Consider the following 23,189-nt stretch of genomic DNA (forward strand, 5'->3'; position numbering starts at 1 on the left):
CTTCTCTGGCAAGTTGTACACTTGCAGAGCACTTGAAGCACAAGTTCTAGTTGACACTTTCCAATTTGTAGCAAATTTGCATAGCAAGTTTCTAGCAAGAGTGAAGTTGCAGTGGTGAATCTACAGCAAGAGCTCTGCAAGTGCATGAGCCCCGCAAGTCTATAGCCAGAGTTATGCAAGTCTCCATTTTTGGCAAGAAAAAAGAAGCAAGCAGCACAAATCTATAATACCACAATCCGGTGATAGTGAACCCACTGCTTTTAACCTAATCCCTTACTGTACACATGTGAAATACATTCAATCCAACAATCATATATATTGATAAACCCTGTGTCACTGCATTTCTTTAATTGGTGCTGGGGCAGCCATAGAATCATTTTGGGAGTGGTGTGCAGAGAGGTGAGTGGTAACCATGAGATCTGATATGGAGTTCAGGGAGGTAGAAATCAAGGAGTGACTAACCCTAATATCCCATTGGTGTAGCACAATTTGGAATGTTTTCATTTTCCTTGTTTATATGCTGATATTTTGCAGAAAATGTGTGTATTTAACGAGAGGTGGAAATAGAAACCTCAAAGAAACCTGGCAGTTCCACCACTGTATAGAGGACTACAAATCCCAGCAATACAGTAACAAAGCAGAATACCACCAGCTATAGGGGGTGTATATAGAGAGCCATGCATTGTATATAGAGAGATGACTGCACTGTACTCTGTTGTAAAGAGATCCATACTGTACTGTATACAGAGAGACCCATGCATTGTGGAGGGGGCACCGTGCTGACGCCTCTGTGGAATGATCGGCAGATATGGAGCCAACTTTGGGCTCTTTCTCACGGGGCGGATCAGTGATGATCCGCCCCGTGAATATCCGCTTGCTCAGCGGGGATCATTCCGCCGATCCCCGCTGAGCAGGAAGATGACAGGTGCATCGCTGCACACTGTGCAGCGACGGACCTGTCAGAGCGCCGCTCTCCCCTATGGGGGGATCGGATGATGAAGGACCGTAGTGTCCGCCGTCACCCGATCCGATCCGATGCTATGATAATGATAATCAGGACAAATAGAGAGGGTGACTCTCCCTACTGGGGACACAGACTGCAATAAAAACTGACAAGGGTTCTAATCCTGCCCCCCTTTACCAAAAAAAAAAAAAAGGTATGTGATTATGCAGGACCCGCCGATTGTTTCTATCAGAGGTGGAACAGCGATCTATGTAAACAAGACAGATCTCCGTTTTGCTAGTAGAGAAGACAAAGATTCTGTGTTTCTACTAAGCAGGAACATGGATCTCTGTCTTCCCACAGCACCTCCCCCACAGTTAGCAAGCACCCCCTAGACACACATTTAACCGATTGATCACCCCAACCTCTTCTCAGCCAGTGTCAGTACAGTGACAGTGCATATTTTTAGCACTGATCACTGTATTGGTGTCACTGGTCCCCAAAAAAGTATCAAAAGTGTCACTTAGCGTCCGATTTGTCCGCCGCAATGTCTATCCCATAGTTTGTAGACGGAATAAGTTTTGCCCAAACCAATCAATATACACTTATTGGGAATGTTTTTAACAAAAATATGTTGCAAAATACATATTGCAATAAAACAATCTATTTTTGTTTAAAGCGCAAAAGATAAAAACCGCAGAGGTGATCAAATCCTACCAAAAGAAGGTTTTATTTGTGGGAAAAAAATGAAATCAACTTTATTTGTGTACAGTGCCGCACGACTGCGCAATTGTAAGTTAAAGTAACGCAGTGCGTTATCGCAAAAAATGGCCTGAAGGGGGGTAAAATCTTCCAGAGCTGAAGAGGATAAACCCTAATGGTGGCGATAATCACTTTGATAAATGATCAATTTATTTTCTGATTGATCTGCTTCAATAGGAATAATCTATCGATAGATGACAACTCATTCAATCGATAAGTCACATTTGGGGAAGTGGATTTCAATGGAAAGGATACAATCATAATGATAATAAATGTATTTCTGTCTCTATGGTGTAATCCCATAATCTAATTGGTCATAATAGTAGAGTGGGAGTGGTTTACATTTTTTCACTGTCTGGGGTCCCCATAGTGGAGATTTAGCCCTCACTTCCTCTGGGGTCAGAAAGGCAGGAAGTGAGCAGAATATCTCCCATAGCAATAAATAAGGGGAGGAACATCTACTGTACACATAGTGGCCATCTTGGATTGCAGAGTCTCTTTCCAGGGATGAATGTTTTTTGGGACCACTAGAATTCCCCCAAATGGTTACAAGGGAAACCATACCGAGAAATATGTAGGCTGCCATTGCTGATCGCCTTCTGAAAATGCTATGCTCATGGCTGGCTCTGGCTACCATGCTTTCTGCATCACTGCATGTTCATTTAGAACTAGATTCAGTCTCTGTATTCTCCCATAATAAACAATCCAGGGGTTTTACAAGACCCCCCATCCCCCACTACCCTCACAGCAAATACTCTAATTTCTTCACTCAACCTCTGATTGGTTGCTATTGGCAACATGTATGTAAACTTGTTCTAGAGAACATAGGGCCCTATACATGAGATTTCAGCTAAAAAGGTAAACAACCTTGTTGTCATAGCAACCATTTTGTTTACAAATCTGAGCTGTAAAAAAACACATCCTCCTGCTGTCTGTTTTACAGCTCAGATTTGTAAACAAACCGGTTGCTATGGCAACAAGGTTGTTTACCTTTTAGCTGACAAACCTTTTTTAGGTTTGTAAACAAGTAAACAAACCGGTTGCTATGACAACAAGGTTGTTTCGATTTAGAAGGAAATCTACATGAGATATGAGTTGTAAAATAGACGGCATAAATATATGAATAAAAAAGCAAAATAAAGTCGGCGCTGATCCTCTTCACTACTAACTATTGATCTATATTACCAACAATATCTAGTTGTGTCATTTCCATATCATTCACCACCATACAATAAATCCTAAATATTCACATTTGTGAAAGACATATGACGATAAAACACGGGATACAACACCATGCATTACATCATGAAATCAATATCCAGATTTGTGAAAAACGTGAAAAAAAACCCAAAAAACAGTCCTTGAAAATGTTCATCCACAAAGTTATTGTATTTATCAAACGTCATCCCATCCCCCGTGCTTTTATCCTAAAAATTCAATACAAAAAGTGCTCTCCCGCCAGTGTAGGTGCTAATGCCCCTCCCCCCAGAACCCCGAGGACCTCTGAGCCAATCACACGTTATTCTATCACCAGAAACCACCAAATCAGCGTTTCTTCATCCAGTAGATATATTCTCCCCTCAATGGATTTCCACCATTCACCCAAAAAAGGAAATGACAAGGTGATCGTACAACGCGCTTTTATTAATAAAGCCCCTTTAGAAGCTCCTCCCACAATCTATATGCTTCCACATTCCAGAGCCCAGACCGGCGCCAGCTCCATCAGCAGATTTCTATCCATTAATATCCTCCAAGTAGTTCCCCCAGCACCGCCGTTCCTCCCACCATCTTCCCTCTCTATACAAACTGTTCTCTTTTCACTCTCATTTCTCTCTTTTGGCTTTTTAATAAAATGACTTTTAAAGTGGAGTTCCACCCACTTTTACAACTCTTCAGCATCCCTCAATAAACTGTGCACTGTAAACGAATTGGATATTTTTACATTTTTTTCTTAGCACCTAATGTATATCTGCTGTATTCATTTTTCACTTCCTCCTCCCTTGCCGTGTCCCATTGCATCATTTCCTGTTTGCAATGCCTTCTGGGAAGGGGTGGCAACTTCCTCTGACACTGCCGTTGCTATGGAAACCTGACCTGAAACCTATTACACTGCTTGTGCTGCACTGAGCATGTGTGAGATCTGCAAGGATGAGATGCAGGAAGAAACACAGTCTGGCTTCAGATGCCCACACTTAAGATGGCCACGGCCTGCTGTAAGTTTATAAAATAACAACATAGGAGCTGTTACTTTGTACAGAAACATACAACAAGAAGCTGCAGTCCCACCACAAGTTAGAGGAATTAAGTGGTTAGCTCTTCTGCTTGGCAGCACCGGGGTCGTCGGTTCAATTTCCAACCACAGCGCCACCTGCCTGGAGTTTGCATGATCTCCCTGCGCCTGTATGGTTTTCCTCCGGGTACTCCGGTTTCCTCCCACACTACAAAGACATGCTGGGAGGTACATTGATCCTAGTATTTGTATGAATGTGAGTTGGGGAGCTTAGATTGTAAGCTCCTTGGGGGCAGGGACTGGTGTGACTGTACAATATGCAGGATGGAAATATACAGGATGGACTGAGCACAGCTGCAATGTCTCCTGTACTGACTGGTCATTATCACATGGCCTACCTGTTGGATTGGCTCTGCAGACTCCTCTTCTTCATTGCTGATACCTGCAGGTTTCCTGCCAATCCCCTGGACAAGTTTGTTGGTGGCGGGGGTCCTCTGGGCTTGTACGGCCCTCTGTGGGGACACCAATTACACAGCAAGACCTTTTATCTCCATAGCAACAGTGAGACCCCCCCATAACCCCCCAGTGAGACCTCCCCATGTGGGGAGCCCCCTCTAAGAAAATGTGCCCCCCCCCCCATTTTCCTTCCGTCTTCTGCAGCTTTGGGAAGGTTTGTGGGGACTCATCTTAGGAAGGTCCAGTATTCATTGATCAGAGCCATAGACATCCCCTGTCTGCTCACATTCACAGCACATTTTACAGCTATTCATACTCAGGAGTAAAGGAGAGAAAGAACTTTCCTCCAACATTTCCATCCAAAGAAAACATGCGCACTTTACACATCTGCCCGCTTCTAAAAAAAAGTTTTTGTATGGTTGTCACCGATACAAAATGGAAATATGGCGGAACACGGCATGCCGCGGTGACAACTTTCCACATTATCAGTCTCCGGTCACATCTGCGCATTCCGGTAATGCGCACAGAAATGCACGTTTCCACGCAATCCCCAAACATGCAAAAATATGTGCCTCACGCTTGTAGTGCCATTAATTGTAAATGTCCCCCCCAAAACGTGAGACCCCAATACAAGAAATGTGGCAAAATGTGTGGGAAATAAAACAAAGCGGAACGCGCCATGAGCTACTTTGTCACGCTTGTGGGGCATAGGGCAACTGACTGAAATCAATGGGGGGCGCTATGCTTGTTGGATGTTTGCCATCCAGGTGTATGTCAGAGGTGTGACTGGGACCTTCATCATTTCACAAACTATAGAATGCTGGGAGAGCAGAAATTAGCAAAAATCTCCAACACTGAAAGGGTTCAAATGACTATCTGAGCGCTCCCCCCCATAGCCCCATGTGTAATGTTCTGCACCCTCTTTTATACTGAGTCCCCACCATCCCCTGCATACCAGATAAAAGATAAAATAGAAATAAAGACAAACATTTTTTTCCCCATTTACAATAGAGTAAGGGGGGACTAAAAGCCCTGTCAGATTTACTTTTGCCATTCATGTCCCTGTTGGAGGGATTTCCCTTTACTTCCTGTCCCATAGCCAAAACGGGAAGTGAGAGAAATCCTCCCAAAGTGACATCATCCCTGGGTGTCACCAGAACTAGTGTCCCCATTGGAAGATTTCCCCTCCAATTCCTGTCCTGGTGACAACCCAAAATCTGTCATTTTCTTTCACTTTTATTGGTAATGGTAAATAGAGAGAATGAATCTCCCTAAAGGGGGCGCAGACAGCAAAAAAAAACCTGACAGGGGTTTTAATCCCTTTCCACTCCATCCAACACTAACAATAAAAACATTTTCCTTTATTTATAATGTAACATATGGGGGTGAAATTTTTAAAAAATGATTTGGCAGTGAAAGGGTTAAAATATGTGTGTGTCACAGTTAGTTCCCGACAGGGGTGTGTGGGTGACGTGGTGATATACCCGATCTCACAGTGGAATTTACAGTACAATCCCACAAGGATTTCACCAGGAGATTCATACGTGTCCTTCTAGTTCCAAGACCTACTACAGTTTTACGTGTTCTAGTTGATGTATGTGATTAACAACTTGATTTTCTTTGCACTTTGTATGTTCCTCAATGATAACATCGTATTTCAAGTGTGTAATGACATTTGGTTCAATGTCTAATTTTGTGTAACATGCAAATACTTTAAAACCACTTCAATACCGGGAACTTAGACACCTTCCTGCCCAGGCCAGTTTTCAGCTCTCAGCGCTGTTGCAATTTGAATGACAATTGCGCGGTCATGCAACACTGTACCCAAACAAATTTTTTACCATTTTGTTCCCACAAATAGAGCTTTCTTTTTATGGTATTTGATCACCTCTGTGGTTTTTATTTTTTGCTCAACAAATAAAAAAAGACCGAAAGTTTTGAAAAAAAAAAGTTTTTCTTTGTTTCTGTTAAAATTTTTTGTAAATAAGTACGTTTTCTTCTTCAATGATGGGCACTGATATGGCTGCACTGACGGGCACTGATACGGCAGCACTGATGGGCACCGATGAGGTGGCACCGATGAGGTGGCACTGACGGGCACTGATGATGGGCACTGATAGGCGGCACTGGTGGGCACTGATAGGTGGCACTGGTATGTGGCACTTATGGGCACTCATAGGTGGCACTGATGGGCACTCATAGGCAGCACTGATGGGCACTTGTAGGTGGCATTGATGGGTACTTATGGGCGGCACTGATAGGTGGCACAGATGGGCACTGATGGGCACTGATAGGTGGGCACTGATGGGCACAGATGGGCACTGACAGGGGACACTGATGGGTGGCACTGATGACACTGATTGGTGGCACTGATGACACTAATGGGTGGCATTTCTGGGCATCACTGAAATATAATGGTGCCAGTCAGTGCCCATTTGTGGGCACAGATTGGGCACAGACTGGGCACATTGGGCACATGTGGATGGCCATGGGGTACATACCTTGCCATCCACATGTTGCCCCCTTCCCTGGTGGTCCTGGAGGCTTTCCTGGTGGTCTATTGCGGGCATCCGGGGGGGGGGCTGCGCTGATAAAAAATCAGCGCAGATCCCCCCTGTCAGGAGAACCGCCGATTGGCTCTCCTCCACTCGCGTCTGTCAGACGCGAGTGAGGAAAAGCCAATCAACGGCTTTTCCTCTTGACATCGTGATCAGCCGTGATTGGACATGGCTGATCACGTGGTAAAGAGCCTCCGCCGAAGGCTCTTTACCAAGATTGGTGGAGCGGTGTGTGAGACTGACACACCGGTCCACCGATTGCTGCAATGCTTGCCCCCATGGCGGCATGTTATCCTGAAGGACATCATATGATGCCCAGTCAGGATAACTGAACGTCAATCTGCTATAGGCCGGGCGGGGAGTGGTTAATAAAAAACATTGAAAAAACATTGTGTGTGTGTGTGTGTGTGTGGAGGGTTTACTTGGTTTGACAGTTAAAGGGTTGAAACAAATGAACAATATAGTTTGGTAGTGAAAGGGTTAAAAACTGAAAGAAAAAAATAGGTTTGGCAGTTGAAGAGGATAAATCTCCCTAAAGGGGGCGCAGACAGCAATAAAAACCTGACAGGGGTTCTAATCCCTCTCCATTCCATCCAACACTAACTATAAACAGAAAACGAAAATATATAAATACGTTGCGCTATCAAAAATGTAAATGTGTGTGATATATTACATAAAAGTGCAATCTATGCAATGTTGCAAATAAAGTGATAATGTACATACACTTAAAGTGGAGGTTCACACAAAAATTGAACCTTCGCTTTTCGGAACCCTCCCCCCTTCCGGTGTCACATTTGGCACCTTTCACCTAACTCAACACACAGCCATTAATGTCTAAACCGCTGGCAACAAAAATGAGTACACCCCTAAGTGAAAATGTCCAAATTGGGCCTAAAGTGTCAATATTTTGTGTGGCCACCATTAGTTTCCAGCACTGCCTTAACCCTCTTGTGCATGGAGTTCACCAGAGCTTCACAGGTTGCCACTGAAATCCTCTTCCGCTCTTCCATAACAGAGCTAGTGGATGTTAGAGACCTTGCGCTCCTCCCCCTTCCATTTAAAGATGCCCCACAGATGCTCAATAGGGTTTAGGTCTGGAGACATGCTTGGCCAGTCCATCACCTTTACCCTCAGCTTCTTTAGGCAATGGTCGTATTGGGAGGTGTGTTTGGGGTTGTTATCATGTTGGAATACTGCCCTGTGGCCCAGTCTCCGAAGGGAGGAGATCATGCTCTGCTTCAGTATGTCACAGCACATGTTAGCAATCATGGTTCCCTTAATAAACTGTAGCTCCCTAGTGCTGGCAGCACTTATGCAGCCCCAGACCATGACACTCCCACCACCATGCTTGACTGTAGGCAAGACACACTTGTCTTTGTACTCCTCACCTGGTTGCCACCACACACACTTGACACCATCTGAATCAAATAAGTTTATCTTGGTCTCATCAGACAACAGGACATGGTTCCAGTAATCCATGTCCTTAGTCTGCTTCTCTTCAGCAAACTGTTTGCGGGCTTTCTTGTGCATCAACTTTAGAAGAGGCTTCCTTCTGGGGTGACAGCCATGCAGACCAATTTGATGCAGCATGAGGCGTATGGTCTGAGCACTGACAGGCTGACCCCCTTTAACCTCTGCAGCAATGCTGGCAGCACTCATACATCTATTTCCAAAAGACAACCTCTGGATATGACGCTGAGCACGTGCACTCAACTTCTTTGGTCAACCATGGCGAAGCCTGTTCTGAGTGGAACCTGTCCTGTTAAACCACTGTATGGTCTTGGCCACCGTACTGCAGCTCAGTTTCAGGGTCTTGTCAATCTTCTTATAGCCTAGGCCATCTTTATGTAGAGCAAGAATTCTTTTTTTTTAGGTCCTCGGAGAGTTCTTTGTCATGAGGTGCCATGTTGAACATCCAGTGACCAGTATGAGAGAGTGAGAGTGATAACACGAAATTTAACACACCTGCTCCCCATTCACACCTGAGACCTTGTAACACAAACGTGTCACATGACACCGGGGAGGGAAAATTACTAATTGGGTCCAGTTTGGACATTTTCACTTAGGGGTGTACTCACTTTTGTTACCAGCGGTTTAGACATTAATGGCTGTGTGTTGAGTTTGAGGGGATAGCAAATTTACACTGTTATACAAGCTGTACACTCACTACTTTACATTGTAGTAAAGTGTAATTTCTTCAGTGTTGTCACATGAAAAGATATAATAAATTATTTACAAAATGTGAGGGGTGTACTCACTTTTGTGAGATATTGTATATATATATATATATATATATATATATATATATATATATATATATATATATATTAGGTGAAGGTGCTAAATCTGATTCTTCTTTTTTATTGCAGATGTACGTGGTATTTACTGCAGACACAGCTGTGTGTGATGTTCACACAGATACTCCACCAACATGTGACGTTCACACAGAGACTCCACCAGCATGTGACATTCACATTGAAACACCACCTGAATGTTACATTCATGTTGAAATTCCAGCACAATGTGAAGTTCATGTTGAGAACCCACCAAAATACCAGGGCAGCCATTTGAAAAGCTCCTGCCATTAGATGAGGGCAAGCTTAAAGAACAGGATAGGCAGATCCTGGTGGTAGGGGATTCTGTTATTAGAGGGACAGAGAGGGCAATCTGTCAGAATGACCACAATCGACGAACAGTATATTGTTTCCCGGTTGCATGAGTTCGGGACATTGCAGATCGGATGGACGGATTGTTACATGGGGCTGGGGAGGATCCAGCTGTCATGATACATATTGGAACCAATGACAACATTAGAAGAAAATGGAGTGCCCTACAAAATGATTTCAGGGACTTAGGGGCTATATTGAAGAAAAGCACCTCCAAGGCAGCATTTTCAGAAATGCTGCCTGTACCTCGAGCCACACCAAGGAGGCAGCAGGAGCTTAGGGAGCTTAGCAAGTGGCTAAAGAACTGGTGCAGGAAGGAGGGGTTTGGCTTCATGGAGACCTGGACTGACTTTTCAATTGGTTACTTGCTCTACAGCAGGGATGGACTGCACTTAAATGAGCAGGGCGCAGCTCTGTTGGAAAAGAAAATAACCAAAAAGTTGGAATAAATGTTAAATCAACCACGTGTCATTCACATTGAGACTCCTCCAGCATGCAACGATTCTGTTGAGACTCGTGCAGAATGTAACTTTCCCACTAAGACACCGGCAGATTGTGGCGTTACCACTGAGACTCTGCCAGATTGTGACGTTCACAACGAGACTCCTCCCGAATGTGACATTCACAATGAGTCTTCTTCAGAATGTGACATTCACAATGAGACTACTCCACAATGTGATGTTCACAATGAGTCTCCTCCAGAAGGTGATGTACATAATGTGACCAGGCCTGGTATGGATATTAAGGGGAACCCCGTGCCAAAAATTTTTTTTAAATGGTGTGGGGTCCCCCCAAAAATCCATACCAGACCCTTATCCAAGCACGCAACCTGGCAGGCTGTAGGAAAAGAGAGGGGGATGAGAGAGCGCCCCTTCTCCTGATCCGTACCAGGCCACATGCCCTCAACATTGAGAGGGTGCTTTGAGGTAGCCCCCCCAAAGCACCTTGTCCCCATGTTGATGGGGAGAAGGGCCTCATCCCCACAACCCTTGCCCGATGGTTGTGGGGGGTCTGCGGGAGGGGGGCTTATTGGAATCTGGAAGCCCCCTTTAACAAGGGGACCCCCAGATACTGCCCCCCTGTAAATTGGTAATAGGGTACAAATGTACACCTACCATTTGACAAACAAAGTGTCAAAAAGGTTAAAAAACACAAGAGACGGTTTTTGACAAGTCCTTTAATGATTTCTACTTCTTTCGGCTTCTTCTTCCATCTTCTTTCTTCTGGTATTCTTTCGGTGTTCTTCTTCTTCCTCCATCTTCTTCTTCATTTTCTTCTTCTCCATCTTCTTCTTCCTCTGCTCTTCTTGTCTCGCATCTTCCTCCAGGCTTCTTCTCCGCTCTGTCCGCACGATCCGCCTAAGTGGGAGTCTTCTGCCGTGTGACGCTTCGCTTCTTCTGACATTTCTTATATAACCGAGGGTGGGGCCACCCGGTAACCCCGCCCTCCTCTGACACATGGGGAATTCATGGGAGTTCCCTGTGGCTTTCCCCGTGTTGTCAGAGGGGGGCAGGGTCAGAAGATGGAGGAAGAAGAAGAACACCGAAAGAACACCAGGAGAAAGAAAATGGAAGAAGCCGAAAGAAGAAGAAATTAATAAAGGACTTGTCAAAAACTTTCTCTTGTGTTTTTTAACCTTTTTGACACTTTTTTTGTGAAATGGTAAGGTACATTTGTACCCCATTACCAATTCACACAGGGGGGCCGGGATCTGGGGGTCCCCTTGTTAAAGGGGGCTTCCAGATTCCAGCAAGCCCCCCACCCGCAGACCCCCACAACCACCGGGCAAGGGTTGTGGGGATGAGGCCCTTCTCCCCATCAACATGGGGACAAGGTGCTTTGGAGGGCTACCTCAAAGCACCCTGCCAATGTTGAGGGCATGTGGCCTGGTACGGTTCAGGAGGGGGGGCACTCTCTCGTCCCCCCTCTTTTCCTGCAGCCTGGCAGGTTGCGTGCTTGGATAAGGGTCTGGTATGGATTTTTGGGGGGACACCACGCCATTTTTTTTATTTTGGCGCAGGGTTCCCCTTAATACCCATACCAGGTCTGGTATGGATTTTGAAGGGGACCCCCACACCATTTTTTTAAAATTTTGTCGCGGGGTTCCCCTTAATATCCATACCAGACCTGAAGGGCCTAGTATGGAATTTAGGGGGACCCCCATGCATTTTTTTAAAATTTTGATTCGGGGTTCCCCTGTGGGGAAATCCCATGCCGTTTTTATCAATGAACTTTTATGTGTATTGTCGGACCGACAATTTATTATAGCCGCAAGTAGTTTTAAATGACTTTTTTTCCTTTGAAATGTAATTTTCCTGTCAGACTGTTCTAAACATGGGAAACATGCGCCCCTATAGACACCCCCCACGTGCGAAATTTGAAGGAATATTCCACTTTTATTGTCTCACTTTAAGCATTATTAAAATGACTGCTCCCGTTATTAAAAAAAGTCTGTTTTAAAACTTCTTTTTGCATTGATACATGTCCCCTGGGGCAGGACCCAGGTCCCCAAACTTTTTTTTTGACAATACCATGCATATAAGCGTTTAAAATTAGCACTTTTGATTTCCCCGATAGACTTTTAAAGGGTGTTCCGCGGCTTTCAAATTTGCCGCGAACACCCCAAATTGTTCGCTGTTCGACGAACAGCCGATGTTCGAGTCGAGCATGAGTTTGACTCGAACTCGAAGCTCATCCCTAGTGACAACCCATAATCTGTCATTTTCTTTCACTTTTGTTGGTAATGGTAAATAGAGAGAATGAATCTCCCTAAAGGGGGTGCAGACACCAAAAAAAAACCTGACAGGGGTTTTAATCCTTTTCCACTCCATCCAACACTAACAATAAAAAAAATGTTCCTTTATTTATAATGTAACATATGGGGTGAAATGTAAAAAAAATGATTTGGCAGTGAAAGGGTTAAAATGTGTGTGTGTCACAGTTAGTTCCCGACAGGGGTGTGTGGGTCACATGGTGATATGCCTGATCTCACGGTGGAATTTACAGTACAATCCCACAAAGATTTCACCAGTTGATTCATACATGTCCTTCTAATTCCAAGACCTACTACAGTTTTACGTGTTGATTTATGTGATTAACAACTTGATTTTCTTTGCACTTTGTAAGTTCCTCATTGATAACATTGTATTTCAAGTGTGTAATGACATTTGGTTCAATGTCTAATTTTGTGTAACTTACAAATACTTTAATAAAAAACATTGAAAAAAAAAATGTGTGTGTGTGTGTGTGTGTGTGTGTGTGTGTGTGTGTGTGTGTGTGTGTGTGTGTGTGTGTGTGTGTGTGTGTGTGTGTGTGTGTGTGTGTGGGGGGGGGGGGGTAGGAGGGTTTACTTGGTTTGACAGTTAAAGGGTTGAAACAAATGAACAATATAGTTTGGTAGTGAAAGGGTTAAAAACTAAAAGAAAAAAATAGATTTGGCAGTTGAAGAGAATAAATCTAAAGGGGGCGCAGACAGCAATAAAAACCTGACAGGGGTTCTAATCCCTCTCCGTTCCATCCAACACTAACAATAAACGGAAAACGAAAATATATAAATACGTTGCGCTATCAAAAATGTAAATGTGTGTGATATATTACATAAGAGTGCAATCCATGCAATGTTGCAAATAAAGTGGTAATGGTAAAGATAATCACAGTCCTAAAATATGTATAATTAATATTATATATGCATCACAGTGAGTATATGTAGCTGGACATACACTCAAATATAAAGTGCTACAATGTGCTTGTGCGATATTCAAATAACAGTCAGTAAGTGTTCAAAAAATCATCCATGCAATTAAGTGCTGCAGTGTGTTGTGTGATATTCAAACTAAAAGTCCATAAGTGCTCCAAAGATCATCCATGCGATTCAGTGAATGCAAAAGGTAAAGTGTTATATCCACACACAGGTGCTCCCCCTAGGTGATAGCCGCTCAAGAGTTTAGAGAATGACAGTACGATAAGCCAGTTTTATGTGTGTTGCAGTGCAAGGAGCTGAGAGTCTAGAGAATGACAGTACGATAAGCCCATGCTTAATCATCCGCTGGGTCCTCTCATTGGACTGGAAATCCTGATTCACAGACCCCCAGAGACTAGGATGGCTGTATTTTTCCAACCCCCACCGGGAGATGAACTCCACAGACACACTTTGATCTTCCTAAGTGGCAGTTCAAAGTTCTTGCACAGGTCACCGCGGCTGCTAAGATGATGTTGGCAAAGGCCTTGAAAACCCTTAGGTTGTTGCCTCGCTTAATTTCTGATTTTTCCATATATACAATTTGTTAATATTGTAATTATCCCGGCATATATTGTGTATTTTTGTACCACCTTTTTGTACATAATCATCTCTTCTGATCTGGTATTAGTAGCATGGACAGGACAGGTGACTGAGACTTTCTCTCTCTCTCCACTTTCTCCTTTCAGGATCTTTTCTCAATGACCCACACAGGACAGATACCACACTCCCCAGTCTACACAAATACAGGTCTGGTTCCAGGATGCAGCCATTTACACACAATTTGTAAATTTTTCACACAATTGTAAATTTACACAGCCATCTACAATTATCCCTATTTATTTAAGGTGCCCATATAGAGTCGTCAATTTACTAAGTACTCCACACATACATCGCGCACTCACATCGGTCCCTACTGTCAAGGAGCTTACAATCCAAGATCCCCAACTCACATTCATATACTAGGGCCAATTTTAGACAGAAGCCAATTAACCTACCAGCATGTCTTTGGAGTGTGGGAGGAAACCGGAGTACCCGGAGGAAACCCACACAGGCACAGGGAGAACATGCAAAACTCCAGGCAGGAAGTGTCGTGGTTGGGATTCGAACTGCTAGGTGAGAGTGCTACCCACTACAGCACTGTGCCACCCCAGGAAGTCACCAGGCAATAACGGTTTTTCAGCAAGTTCAGCGGCCTATTACAGAGGAACTACAGAGCTCAGAAGAACATGGGTGACAAATAGGGTGACCACATTTCCAAACTGCCATTCAGGGACAATTTTGCCAAGGACGGGGGGGGGGGATTGGGAGGGATTTCAGGGGGGGGTTGGGGGGGATGGGGGGTTGAATGTAGTTGTGAATGGCTGGTTTTAGCACTTATATCATCCCAACACCATGCAATGTATTTCTATTATTACATTGTAATAATAGACTCCCCTCTCTTAGTACAGACCCCCTTTCTTCAGTATAGACCCCCCTCCCTCAGTACGGACCCCCCCTCTACTAACTGTAGACCCCCTCCCTCAGTCTGACCCCCTCTCCACTAAGTATAAGCCCCCTTCCTCAGTACAGACCCCCCCACTAACTATAGGCCCCCTCCCTCAGTACGGACCCTCCCATTAACTATAGACCCCTTCCCTCAGTACGGACCCCCCCCACTAACTATAGACCCCCTCCCTCAGTACGGACCCCCCCACTAACTATAGACCCCTTCCATCAGTACGGACCCTCCCATTAACTATAGACCCCTTCCCTCAGTACGGACCCCCCCCACTAACTATAGACCCCCTCCCTCAGTACGGACCCCCCCACTAACTATAGACCCCTTCCATCAGTACGGACCCCCCTCTCCACTAAGTATATACCCCCTCCTTCAGTACAGACTCCCCCACTAACTATAGGCCCCTTCCCTCAGTACGGACCCCCCACTAACTATAGACCCCCTCCCTCAGTACGGACCCCCCTCTCCACTAAATATAGGCCCCCTCCTTCAGTACAAACTCCCCCACTAACTATAGACCCCCTCCCTCAGTAAGGACCCCCCTCCACTAACTATAGGCCCCCTCCCTCAGTATGGACCCCCCTACTAACTATAGACCCCCTCCCTCAGTACGAACCCCCCTCTCCACTAAGTATATACCCCCTCAGTAAAGACACCCCTCCATCAAGTATAGATTCCCCTCCCTCAGTACAGACTCACCCCCTCAGTATAGACCCCCCCACTGAATACAGACCCCTTCTCCATCAGTATAGACCCCCCTGACTAAGTATAGACCCCCCTCCCTCATTATAGACCCCCTTAAGTACAGACCACCCCACTAAGTAGAGAACCCCCCACAGTACAGACCCCCCCTTCCACTTGTGCTAGTGGAAAGGTGGGTGTCAGAAACGTGCTGGGGGGGCACTTTTTACCCTTTTCCTGATCACTGTCCCTCCTCTGTCTATCTACATACACATATAATATGAGCTTAGAACAGACCTCAGATCAGCTCCAGGGATGTACAGCGGTGTCCCTCTTCCCTCTCTGTGTACTTGTAAATAGCCGAGGAGGGGGAGGCGGCTTCGGTCTGCTCTGCGGTATGAGGCAGGGAGACTTCCTGCTCTGCGTAGATGGTAACATTCACAGTGCCGGTTGATTTGTGTATTAGGGGCTGCCCCTGCTGACAGCCTCGTCCATGGTGGAGAACGTTAGGCGCGGAGGAGGAGAAAGTTAACTTCTCCTCCGCTTTGCATGCTGGGCAGTCACGCTGTGAGGTCACTGGTTGCTAGCCACCAGGCGGCTATAGCAACCAGTGGCCAGAGTCTCAGGTGGAGCTGGAGGCAGAGCGAGCACCAGCGCTATAGCGGGGTTTGCTCGCTCTGTCAATTCCATTCCGGGACACTGTATTGTCCCGGAACGAAGGTGCCCGGGACCCAGGACAGACCTGCCAATTGCAGGAATGTCCTGGGCAATCCGGGACACGTGGGCACCCTAGAAAGCTGGTGAAGGTAGGAGATCAGCAACAAGGACATGGGAAAAAAAATTCTGGCCTGCTTTAAGAGATCCTTTCTCCTGTAGCATAGGCACAATACCACCTACAGGAAAGAAAAATGTCTGCACCTGCCTACAAGCAGGTCCCATGCACTGCAGCACAAATGATTGGCTTTTTGTGCTGCTTCTCCCTCTTCCAACCTGAGCCCTGCTGTACAGGGACAGATGCCAAGCTAAATTCAACTGCATGCATTTACAATATATGCATTAAATAGTATATTAATGATTACAGAGATACATTAATTAGTGTATTTTAAAACTGCCTGGAGTTACTGACAATGTTTCCTTATGTTACACACTGTGGAAACCCTATGATGGGTGTGATGAAAGTCATCATTCTATACCTATTATGTTTTTTTTTTTTCCCTGAAACCTTGATTTTTGTTAATCGTGTCATGTTTACCATCTGTTTACCTAGATCCTTAGATTTAATTATCCCGCTTGCTGCATACCAATGTGTTCTCATGTAGCCGGAATACCAATTAAATTCTGTTGCTAGGTTTACGATAGAAGCTAGAGAAAGTTAGAAGCCCATAAAAGAGATTTCAGAGGAGCTGATGTACCGAGCTTGGAGGTGAACGCAGAGCTTTTATAGGACTGGAGCATTGTTAAAGCATTGCTAATTAAAGCTGTAAAAAAAAAAGAGTAACTAAAAATAGTTCCATGTTTCAGGACAAAGACAAGATTTTTTAGAGCTGAACACCAGGCAGATATGCCAGACAAATATCAATGCAGCTCTGTATTCAATCATTAAAATTAGTGTTTTAAATGCAAGTGAATGTGACTGCAGTCCCTGTACAGCAGAGCTCAGAGTGGGAGGAGGAAGGAGCAGCACAAGGAGCCAATAAGCTCATGTGCTGATAAGGGCATGTAGGTAAAAGGAGAGAGAAGAGTGACAAGGTGGGTAAATGATGGCCTGGGCTCAGAGGAAGTGGTTTGATTCTGACTGTCATTCAACCCAGAAGACAGAAGATTTCTTGTAGGGAAAAGGAATCCTGAATAAGGGTGATTATTTTAGCAGTTTGTTCTATTTTTTATTTTTTAATGGGCTGTACGTTTTGTGATTATTTTTGGGTTGAGATCTGCTTTAAAGTGGTTATAAAGGTAAAGAACAAGTTACAGCCAGCTCCTCTGTTCTTTTAACCACTTCAGCCCCTAAAGGATTAACCCCCTTAACCACTTGCCGACCACCGCATGTACATTTATGTCGGCAGAATGGCACGGCTGGGCAAATGGGCGTACAGGTACGTCCCTTTGAATCTGCTGCCATGTGGTTGCGTGCCGCGTGACCCTGCCATGAGCTCCGTGAGTAGGATCGCGGGTCACGCGGACTCGATATCCGTGGGGATACCCGCGATCGTCTCTCGGAGAGGAAGAACAGGGAGATGCTAATGTAAACAAGCATCTCCCCGTTCTGCTTAGTGACAGTGTCACTGATCATAGCTCCCTGTGATCGGGAGCGGTGATCAGTGATGTGTCACATGTAGCCACGCCTCTCACAGTTAGAATCACTCCCCAGGACACACTTAACCCCTTCCTAGCCAGCTAGTGGTTAACCCCTTCACTGCCAGTGTCATTTTTACAGTAATCAATGCAATTTTATAGCACTGATCGCTGTAAAAATGACAATGGTCCCAAAAATGTGTCAAAATTGTCCGATGTGTCCGCCATAATGTCACAGTCATGATAAAAAACGCAGATCGCCGCCATTACTAGTAAAAAAAATTATTAATAAAAATGCCATAAAACTATCCCCTATTTTGTAGACGCTATAACTTTTGCGCAAACCAATCAATATACGCTTATTGTGGTTTTTTTTTACCAAAAATATGTAGAAGAATACATATCGGTCTAAACTGAGGAAAAAAATTGTTTTTTTATATATTTTTTGGGGATATTTATTATAGCAAAAAGTAAAAAATAAAGCATTTTTTTCAAAATTGTTGCTCTTTTTTTGTTTATAGCTCAAAAAATAAAAACCGCAGAGGTGATCAAATACCACCAAAAGAAAGCTCTATTTGTGGGGAAAAAAGGACGTCAATCTTGTCTGGGTGCAACATCGCAAGACCGCGCAATTGTCAGTTAAAGCGACACAGTGCCGAATCGCAAAATGTGCTCTGGTCTTTGGCCAGCCAAATGGTCCGGGGCTTAAGTGGTTAATGACCAGTCCATCATGACGAAGAAAAAATACATACTGTATTCCCAATATTTCATAACAGAAATGAAGAAAAGGTTTTTTGTTTTCAAAATGTTCAGTTACAGTGTACAGTGGGTACAGTGTTGTATGACCGCGCAATTGTCATTCAAGGTGTGACAGCGCTGAAAGCTGAACATTGGCCTGAGCAGGAAGGGAGTGAAAGTGCCTTGTAGGCAAATGATTAAGGGAATCCCCCCCCTCCCCCATATCACTAGAACTAGAGTTCCTATAGGAAGATTTCCCCTCTATTACTTTTCTGGGGACAACCCAGGTTGGGATTTTCTTTTACTTTCACTCTGAATGATAATGGTAAACAGGACAAGTAATATAAGTATATATCAAAAAAACGATACTCTTTATTCGCTTACCGTCCGCGCTATGGCCGAATGATGGCTACAGCACGGACCTTAATTGCCGGGAGGCCGTCATATGACGTCCTCTCATGCATGAGCTGCCTGTGCGCCCCCTGCGGGGCACGCGCAGCACGCTCTGTGTTCATTGAATCTCTGAGACCCGGCTGATCACAGATCGGAGTAAGGGGCAGATCCTGGCCCCTTACCACATGATCAGCTGTTAGCCAATGACAGCTGATAATCTGATGCTCGCGAGTGCCGCCTTCCAGTGCCCACCAGTGCCACCTGCCAGTGCATACCAGTGCTGTCTACCAGTGCCACCTACCAGTGCCCAACTGTGCCACCTATTAATGCCCATCAGTGCTGCCAATCAGTGCCTTATTATCAGTGACACCTATCAGTGCTGCCCATCAGTGCCACCTATCAGTGCCCTTCAGTGCCGCCTCTCAATGCCACCTATCAGTGCCGCCTCATCAGTGCCCACCAGTGCTACCGATCAGTGCCCATCAGTGCAGCCTATCAGTGCCCATCAGTGCAACCTCATCAGCGCACATCAATGAAGGGGAAAAATGACCTGTTTGCAAAATTTTAGAACAAACTATAAAGCTGTTTTGTTTTTTTCTAAATTTTCTGTCTTTTTTCGTTTTTTTTTTAGCAAAAAAAAAAAAAAACAGCAGTGATCAAATACCACCAAAAGAAAGCTCTATTTGTGGGGAAAAAAAATGATAAAAATTTAATTTGGGTACAATGTTGCATGACCGCACAATTGTCATTCAAAGAGTGACAGCGCTGCAAGCTGAAAATTGGTCTGAGCAGGAAGGAGGTTTAAGTGCCCAGTAAGGAAGTCGTTAAAAGAAGATAATTAAAAAAAAAAAAAAATGATCCCCTATTCCTAAAATTCCAGAACCTAATTTACTAAATGATATATGCAAAAAAGAAAAAAAAATGACTGGATGCTGGCAACAACCTTTTTCATTCATAGACAGTTCTTGGGAAATAAAATGTATTCATTAGCATTATTCTTTTCTTTTTTTCTATACGAGTAATTGAGGAAGCAGTGAGGGGTCCTGTGAGCTAATTATCTAATTTATATATAGAACACAATGTGCATTTTTTACTAACTGGGAAACACAGAAAACTGACAATAACCAATTAGTTTGCACAGTAACAGAAAATGCGGCTTGATAAGCATTTCACTTCAATATTGGCAATACAGGCAAAGCTAGAATAAAAATGATGCAAACAGGGAACCAGACAATGAAGGTTAAAGTGTACCTGTATATGGTCAATAAAAGAGAACAACTGCAGAAAGAGGTTCCCAGTACATGCAAACACATCTAATTTATGTTTGTTTATTTATGTTTTTTGTTTTTTTAATGAAAACTGTAATGTAGAGTACTAATTATTAGAAGTTTAAGGCCAATTGAAGTCTCAAATCTTTCAAACTCTTTATAGTCATGCCCCTTAAGTGAAAATACTGCTTCCTTCACTCTTCCTGCAGTGCCCTGTGCTGGCACAGCTGAGTAGTAGCTACGCCCCTCTTCTTAAGTGTCCTCTCACAGACTTGTATTGCAGAGAAGGGGTGTGTCTGACCATGTCAGTTGTATCAAGGTCATCTAGAGCCCAGGGCGAACATGCCAAACTGCGCCCCCCCTTCTTCAAGATGTATGAGTGTTATGTGCCAGCAAAAATCATCCCACGAAAACACTAAGCACTAACCTGCATGCTTACCCCTTAAACATAAACTCCCCTCCCCCACTACAAATCTCCCCCCCTGCTGAAATCCCCCATCTCAGCACAAATCTTTGCCCCCCCTTCTCCTAAATTCCCCCAGCTCAAATTCACCCATCTTCCCCCCCCCACTTCAAATCCCCCTCCCCACCAGGACAAATCTTCTTCTTCATCATCCTCCCAACACAAATCCCCCTAAATAACCACTCTTAGCAACCCCCTCCCAAAAAAAGTCCCCTGCTGGAACAATACATACCCTCTGCAGCCCCCAAAATTCCCCCCTTCCAACATAAATCCCCTCCCCCAGTCTCCTTGTGGCGCCCCCTCCCCACATGACACCACAATGTTTAGGGCAGCCCTCCCTCCAGCCCACCCTTTGTCCTGAGCCCTGAATACAACACACATGCACATGCTACCTAACCTTCCGAGCAAGATCAACTTCTGTCCAACCAGCCTATCCAGAGATGGATTGAAATTTGGCTGGTCCCTGCTAAACCAGCTGAATTTTGATCCATCTATGGCTGTATATCATGCCCAAGTGAAGACCATTCTTTGGTCTTGTGAAGTCCCTTCTGACACGAACCTTCATTGATGTTATGGAGCCTTATTCCTTCTCAGTAATTCCTTTTGCTATGAAGCCCTCCCCTGTGTTTATGTCAGGATGCGCATACCAGCAGAGAGATCCGCCTCCCTACAAGAGCTCTGAGGCGCAGAAATACACGCATTCCTGTTGCCCATAGGAGTTGGGGCTTGGTGCATAGAAGTGCGCATGCGCAAAACTGGCGCGCAAACAGAAGCACCCGTGTGCACGTCTACGCTCGTGCACACACGTGAGCGACGCTGGTGCCAGTGAGTCTATTTAGGCACAGCCAGTACCCAGCCCCAGTGCTGCTTCGTCTTCAGCTCTGTGCATCCTGTTTCCTGAAAACCTGTATCTTGATCCCAGTTACCTATCCGGCTTGTCTTGACCATCCCTTGATCTCCACCTGCACCGATCCCGGCTTGTCCTGTGACCATCCTCCTGTCTTCTCCTTGGCTCCTGTTTGCTGATCTGGCTTTTGACCTCGGCTTGCCTCCTGACTACGAACCTGCCTGCACCCTGCATCTGATTGTCCTAGCCGTGTATGACCCAGCCTGCCCGACCTTGCTTCTTCATTACTGTCATCCGCACCAGCTGCCTGCCTGTCAGTCTTCCTGCTGAAGTCTGCCTCTGTCTTCTCCAGCCCTTCCAGGACTGTCGTCCAGCTATCAGCTAAAGACTCTTGGCACTCGTGTGACTCTGTACCTTGACGCCTTCTGTTCCCACTATCAGAGGTCCCAAGTCAGAGGTGTAAGGGAGGTCTTGCTCGTCCATTCAGGCTCTTCTACCAGGTATGTAATAGTACGAAGCAGCCATGTCCGAGCCTGAATGAGCAACCTCCCCGGTGGATCAGCTGTGCCACCAACTCTCTGCACTCACTCAAACAGTCAAGATTCTGCAGGAAGGTTACAGCTTGAGGAACGGATCCATGGACTCTCTTCTCCCATGCCAGCGTCCTCCTCATCTGCTTCAATGGAACTTCCCACTGCACCTGCTGTAATAATGCAGCCATCTGAACCCTGGGTACCCACTCCAGAAAGGTTCTCAGGCAATCGCACTAAGTTCAGGACTTTCCATAATGCCTGTGCACTTTACTTTTCATTACAACCCCAGACTTTTTCTCTTGAGGCTACTAAAGTAGGGTATGTAATCTCCCTTCTGCAAGGTGAGCCTCAGTCCTGGGCTCATTGCCTGCTGGAACAAGGCAACCCCTGTCTGTCAAGTCTATCTTCATTTTTTGTAACTATGGCTTGGCTTTATGAGGATCCCCTGCGAACGACCACGGCCGAGTCTGCCCTACATGTGCTCCAGCAGGGCCACAGGGCCACTGAGGACTATGTAACAGACTTTAGACGCTGGAGCGCAGATGTTGAATGGAATAATGCTGCTCTCCATTACCAATTTCGGCTAGGGTTGTCTGAACCCCTAAAGGATGAGCTTGCCCGTGTGGGAGTACCTGATTCCTTAGAGACTTTGATCAATTTAACCATCCAGATTGACAGACGTCTGAGAGAACGCAGGGCCGAAAGGTCAGCAGGACAGCTCCAGTCTTCAGAGATGTTGCCACAAGCACCCAGTCCACGGAATTCAGCACAGCTCGGCATGTCTCGCCCCTCTCTCTCTTTAGAAGACGCCAGCACCACCAAATAAATCACCCGTGTCTGTACTGTGGGAAGGGTGGCCACTATGTAAGGTCCTGTCCAGCCAAAGTTCGCAGATGCCCGACCTTCTCTGCTGCCAGTTTGTCTTTGTTGCCCCACAAATCTGCTCATCTGGCTATTCAGCTTTCACGGCAACTTCCGGAGCGAGTCATCCACGTACCCGCTATTGTGGATTCAGGGGCCTGTAGTTGCTTTATTGACTTGACTTTTGCTCTTCAACATAAGGTCCCTTTGCAACCTAAATCTCTTGGACTTACAGTTCATCTGGCGGATGGGTCATGCATT

The sequence above is a fragment of the Aquarana catesbeiana genome, linkage group LG05, assembly GCF_042186555.1.
Source record: "Aquarana catesbeiana isolate 2022-GZ linkage group LG05, ASM4218655v1, whole genome shotgun sequence".
Taxonomy (NCBI): domain Eukaryota; kingdom Metazoa; phylum Chordata; class Amphibia; order Anura; family Ranidae; genus Aquarana; species Aquarana catesbeiana.